Source organism: Prionailurus viverrinus, chromosome B4 (genome assembly GCF_022837055.1).
Source record: "Prionailurus viverrinus isolate Anna chromosome B4, UM_Priviv_1.0, whole genome shotgun sequence".
In the NCBI taxonomy this organism is placed as follows: Eukaryota; Metazoa; Chordata; class Mammalia; order Carnivora; family Felidae; genus Prionailurus; species Prionailurus viverrinus.
In genome coordinates, this window is record NC_062567.1 from 131,616,801 (window position 1) to 131,623,237 (window position 6,437).

Here is a 6,437-nt window from a genome sequence, read left to right on the forward strand (position 1 = left end):
TTAGATATAAAAGAGATATGCAGAGTGTAAAATCATGCCACTCTTTAATTTTTTTTGTTTTGAAAAATAGTGGCTTTTAATAAAAATATTTGTTAACATGTGATGGTTTTTGTTCTTTTAATCTTTTTAATTTCTTGGTTTACATTCCATTATGGTAAATGTAGATATTTACTCACAAAAACAAAAATTCTTTGAGGTCTTCAATTTTTAAGATCATCTAGGGATCTTTAGAGTAAAAAGTGTAAGAATATCTAGGGGCGCCTGGGTGGTTCAGTCAGTTGAGCGTCCGACTTCAGCTCAGGTCGTGATCTCACACTCCCTGAGTTCAAGCCCCGCATCGGGGCCTGGAGCCTGCTTCAGATTCTCTCTCTCTGCCCCTCCCCCGCTCATTCTCTCTCTCAAAGATGAATAAACATTAAAAAATTTCTTAAACTTTTTTAATGTTTATTGTTTATTTTTGAGAGAGACTGACACAGCATGATCAGGGGAGGGGTAGAGAGAGAGAGGGAGACACACAATCTGAAGCAGGCTTCAGGCTCTGAGCTGTCAGCACAGAGCCCAACGTGGGGCTCAAACCCACAGACCATGAGATCACGACCTGAGTTGAAGTCGGATGCTTAACTGAGCCACCCAGGCGCCCCCCAAAAAAATTTTTTTTAAGTTTAAGAATATCTAGCTTAGTTATTAAGAACTTTGAGGTCTTAATGAACCTGGATCAAACCCACCTTGCTCAGCTAACAGCCCCAGGCACACAGCAAGCACTCACAAGGAGGTAGCTGCTACTGTTGGCTGTTAATTTAGGACCATCTCCCTCAGCAGAAGCATCCTCTTCTAAACCCCTTTCAAGTGCTCAAACTGTGTGAATAGTTCAATAGCGAACACATTGCTTTTCACACAGATGACATTACATATCTGGGGAGATCGGCTTGAGTATTAATTAGTACCCTAGGCTGCAGAGTACAGAGATCCAGCTTCTGCTTAGGTAAGGGAAACTTAACTGGCGGGTATGAGGCTATGTAATACAACAGAAGAAAGGGCTAAGGATGCGGTTGGACCCGAGAATGAATGGAACCAGGGAGGCACTGCTGGGATTCTCTGCCTCTCCGAGGACTCCCCTCCTATGGCAGGAAAACAGTGCCAACACTGCCACCTCTTCTCCCACAGCTGCTACGTACGTGAGAGGGACTCACTCCAAGCTCAAATTCCCCAAATCCCAACTGGGTCAGGGGCCCATACCTGGACCAATGGGCACGTTCGTGTGGACAACAGTGACTGCCTTGAGAACCCCCATCGGAATGGAGGGTAGCCGTTCCCAGAAGAATGGGAGACAGACAACACAAGAGGTGTCTACTTCAAGACTTGCTAAGGAGTTTTTTTCCCTACCTTGAGCCAAAACATCTTGCAACGGACATCTCGTTATTCTTGTGTTGCCTCGTGAAACTGGTGGACATGAACCTTCCCTGAGATATTAGTGACGTTACTGCTGAGTGCCTGTTGTGTGCCAGCCTAGAGGACACAGCCGCATTAGACTAAATCTCTCCCCTCAAAGAGCTCATAGTCTAGCCGGAGGATCCTGGGAAAACGAATGAATATGGAACTTAATTCTGGAGAGCTCCACAGGGCTCAGACGTGGGCTTGATCTTGCAGTGCCCATTCTCTCTTGGTTTTCCTTCTCTCAACTCCTATGCCTTGGAAGGGCTCCTCTATCTCAGTCTGCCCTGAAGATTCCATTCTTGAAGTTTTGCTTTGTCTGAGAGACGGCATCCTCACCTGGAGTCACAATAGCGGGCCAGACCCTCCAGTGGGCTCCTGAGACCGGTCTGTGCGCATCTCTTCCCAGATCCACTTTTGGTAACCTCATGTTGGTAGTTTGAAATTGGCCATAGTGGGTGTGTTTACACCACAGGAATTGGGAAATGCTACAAATCAGAGCTTCCTTTCCGTGGAGAGCCTGTTGTTACCAGCACACCACTGCATAGTTAACTGTCTTTAGGATAGTGGTATCCAAATGTGTCCATTGTCTATCCCTGGCTGTGTGTCTCACCGGCACTTCAAACTCAACAGGTCAACGATGGCTTTCCTTCCATTTTCCCAAAACATAACCCTCCTCCTGGATGACCTCTCCCGGTTAATGGCATTGCCACTCATCCAATTCCTGAAGCCACAGTCATTCAAAAAGCATTTTAGATGCTCTCCTCTTCTTTGCCCCCGTGTCTAATTAACCATTAAACACTATTCATTCCGCAGATGTGCTCTCACTAAAACCTGTACCCTCTTCTCCATTCCCACTCCCACGGATGGAGTCTAGGTCCTCTTCATTTTTCTCTAAAATGATTGCAGGGGCACCTGGATGGCTCAGTCAGTTGAGCGTCTGACTCTCGATTTGGGCTCAGGTCATGATCCTGGGGTCGTGGGATCAAGCCCTGTGTTGAGCTCCGTGCTGAGCGCAGAGCCTGCTTAAGACTCTCTCTCTCCTTCTGCCCCTCTCTCCCACTCACACGTGCTCTCTCTCTAAAATAAAATTAAAAAATAAGTAAGATGATTGCAGTTCCCTCCAACTGGTCATACTGTCATTTGTCTCTTGGCTACAAACCAAAGTGAATCTTTAATTTGGTCTGATGCCCCTTCCACTGGTTGAGAAATTCCCCACCTTGAAGAAAGCAGAATTCATTTCCCATCATAGACTTTGAACCTCCCAGTTCCTGGCTCCTCCAATTTCCTTGCAGCTGGAACCAGGGAGGTTACCTAACCTTCACTAGAGACATGCACCCTGCCATCCATTACGGCCGTGGGCAGCAGCACCGGCAGCACCCAGGGCCCAGTGCAGGTGGCAGAATGGGTTATGACACCCAGTGTTGAACGGCCTCAACAGCCAGCACCTTCCCAAACTGGTTCTGTGGCATAATGTTGGCTGGGATCCCAGCTGCTGCCTGTTTTCTGAGCCCAACTCCCCATCATGCCTGGTGTTGCTATGAACTCTCCAACATCCTTTCAGTGTCTGCTGTGCTAGAAAAATCAGTCAGCAATTTGGTTCTCAACTCTCAATATTATCCCCTCTCATCCCCACAACTTTTCCTTATCCACTCTTTTTAAATTTTATTTTAATTTTTTTAAATTTTACATCCAAATTAACATACAGTGCAACAGTGATTTCAGGAGTAGATTCCTTAATGCCCCTTCCCCCTCCCACAAACCCTCCAGTAACCCTCTGTTTGTTCTCCATATTTAAGAGTCTCTTATGTTTTGTCCCCCTCCCTGTTTTTATATTATTTTTTTTGCTTCCCTTTCCCTTATGTTCATCTGTTGTGTGTGTTAAAGTCCTCATATGAGTGAAGTCATATGGTATTTGTGTTTCTCTGTCTAATTTCACTTAGCATAATACCCTCTAGTTCCATCCACATAGTTGCAAATGGCAAGATTTCATTCTTTTTGATTGTCGAGTAATACTCCATTGTATATATACCACATCTTCTTTATCCATTCATCCATCGATGAACATTTGAGCTCTTTCCATACTTTGGCTATTGTTGATAGTGCTGCCATAAACATGGGGGTGCATGTGCCCCTTCGAAACAGCACCCCTGCATCCCTTGGATAAATACCTAGTAGTGCAATTGCTGGGTCTTAGGGTAGTGCTATTTTTAATTTTTTGTTCCAGTCCACTCTTTTTTCAACGTTTATTTATTTTTGGGGGGGACAGAGAGAGACAGAGCATGAACGGGGGAGGGGCAGAGAGAGAGGGAGACACAGAATCGGAAACAGGCTCCAGGCTCTGAGCCATCAGCCCAGAGCCTGACGCGGGGCTCGAACTCACGGACCGCGAGATTGTGACCTGGCTGAAGTCGGACGCCCAACCGACTGCGCCACCCAGGCGCCCCTGTCCACTCTTTTTTCTTAAATAACTTCATTTATTTATTTTGACAGAGACAGAGACAGCATGAGTGGGGGAAGGCAGAGGGAGAGAGTCCCAAGAAGGCTCTGTGCTGCCATCACAGAGCCCAATGTGGGGCTCAAACCCATGAAGATGTGAGATCATGACCTGAGCCGAAGTCAAGAGTTGGATGCTTAACTGACTGAGCTACCCAGGTGCCCCTCCTTATTCACTCTTAAAACATTCCTAAAAAGCTCATCATTTCATTATAATGTCATCTGACATTTTCTACTCCTTTCCTCAGCCAAAAGAATAGTCTTCTGAGAGTCCTTTGTCTATCTTTTCCATTCCTTGTTCATGTCCCATGTTTTGATCAGGCTCTTTTCAAATCAGAACCCAGAGAGTCGATTCCCTGGGTAATGACATTATTTTATTTAGATGCTCCCTCTTTTCTATTTGGATCAGTTTTCGACCTACTGTTAGATCACCTTCCTGGGCTTCTTGTAGGCCTGCTGTCCCGTCCCCTAAACTGGGCCTTCACCGCATGGTACACAGAGCCTCATGCAGCCTATAACGGCATGGCAGCATATCCTGGTTCTGCACATCCCCTTACAGCCTCACACAAGTCCTTTGGACTGATCCCAGGGCTGTGTTGTAGCTTCAGTTGTCCTTGCTTGACTTTCTGTGCTCCTTCCAAGAATATCTCCCACCCAATCCAGTCAAGCTCCTAGTCCCTCACCTCAGAACTGGCCCTGAGAGGCAGGTCCCCCTCCAGGCTCCTCTAAATACAGACTAGGCCCCTGCCACCCTTTCGGGCCCCCATCATGGAGGCTTCCTCTTTTCTCTGAACATTTTGAGATCTCTATGGTGAAGTCTGCAACAGCACAATTGCTTTCACCGAAGTGTCCCCTTTAGTCAGAGTAACCTCAGAGTAGCAATTTTTCAAACTAATTGTGTCTACGTTTTGGATTCTGAGACATGAAACTATCCATTACACAAAAGTAGAACCTATCAGCCTATACTTACAGGAGAACTAAACTTTTTTGAGATGCCTTGATAATTAAACATTCTATTTTTTGCCAAACTCCTCTTCCTGCGACGGATTGCCTCTATCTCGCTTAAAGACACTACCATCTAGTCAAACAGGTGAGAAACTTTAAAGTCGTCTTTAATGCCACTTTTGCCCTCATCCCCAATATCTGTGTGGCTGCCATGTCTTATCTCTTTGACTTCAGTTTTGCTCCACATAAATCCACTCTCTTCCCTCTTCCCCCACTGTCTAGGCCTTGAGCCTAGATTGGCCTTAAGCCAGCCTAGGCCTGGATTGTTGAAATGGGTTCATTAATCCCCTCACCTACAAGATTCGGGAGCTGCAGTAGTAGAAAGTATCATAAAAGAATAACTCAGGGGGTTGATGAGGGGTTGGGGGGGGTGGGTGATGGGTATTGAGGAGGGCACCTTTTGGGATGAGCCCTGGGTGTTGTATGGAAACCAATTTGACAATAAACTTCATATATTGAAGAAAAAAAAAAAAGACTAACTCAGGGGGGCCCAGTTCTAGAGTATCTGAAGATTCTGCTCTTTCATGAAGCTCATGTCCCATAGGTCTTCTAGATTGTCAAGAGTCTTCAGAAGGCATCTCCATTTGTCCACAGCTGTTGGAGAACATGGCAAAGACAGTGGAAGAAGGAAGTTACATCAGCCAACCATTTCTCTTTGTATTCCACTAATGTTTAAATCTCACTGAACATCAGAACATCTTGAAAATACAATTGCTTAAAAGGTATAAAGACACAGAAACAACCTAACACTAATAAGAATGGTATAATAATTACCGTGTGTGTGTGTGTATGTATGTGTATATACATATATACAATATATAATAATAATGGTATTTTTCAAAACTGTGAAAACCAAGAAACACAGAAAAGCATTTCTTACATGATGCCAACAGGAAATTGAATCATCATGGGCCTTGCAAAAATCTTTAAAAAAATATATACAATATGTGGGGCGCCTGGGTGGCTCAGGTGGTCAAACATCAGACTTCACCTCAGGTCATGATCTGACGGTTTGTGGGTTTGAGCCCAGTATCGGGTTCTGTGCTGACATCTCAGAGCCTGGAGCCTGCTTTGGATTCTGTGTGTCTCTCTCTTTCGATGCCCCTCTACCACTCACGTTCTGTCTCTCTCTCTCAAGAATAAATCAACATTAAAAAGAAAAATACGTACAACATGCAGGGGCGCCTGGGTGGCTCAGTCGGTTGAGCATCCGACTTTGGCTCAGGACATGATCTCGCAGTTTGTGGATGCCAGCCCTGTTTCGGGCTCTGTGCTGGCAGCTCAGAGCCTGGAGCCAGCTTCAAAATATTGTGTCTCCCTCTCTCTCTCTGCCCCTCCCCAGCTTGCGTGCTCTCTCTCTCTCTCTCAAAAATAAATAAAATTTTTTAAAAATTTTTAAATAAAAAAAATATATACCACATGTAAAAATGGGATTTCAGTTAGGCGGATTAAATGCTGGGTCATATATAGCTGTTTTCATGTATTCTTGTTGTTTGCTCTTGCAT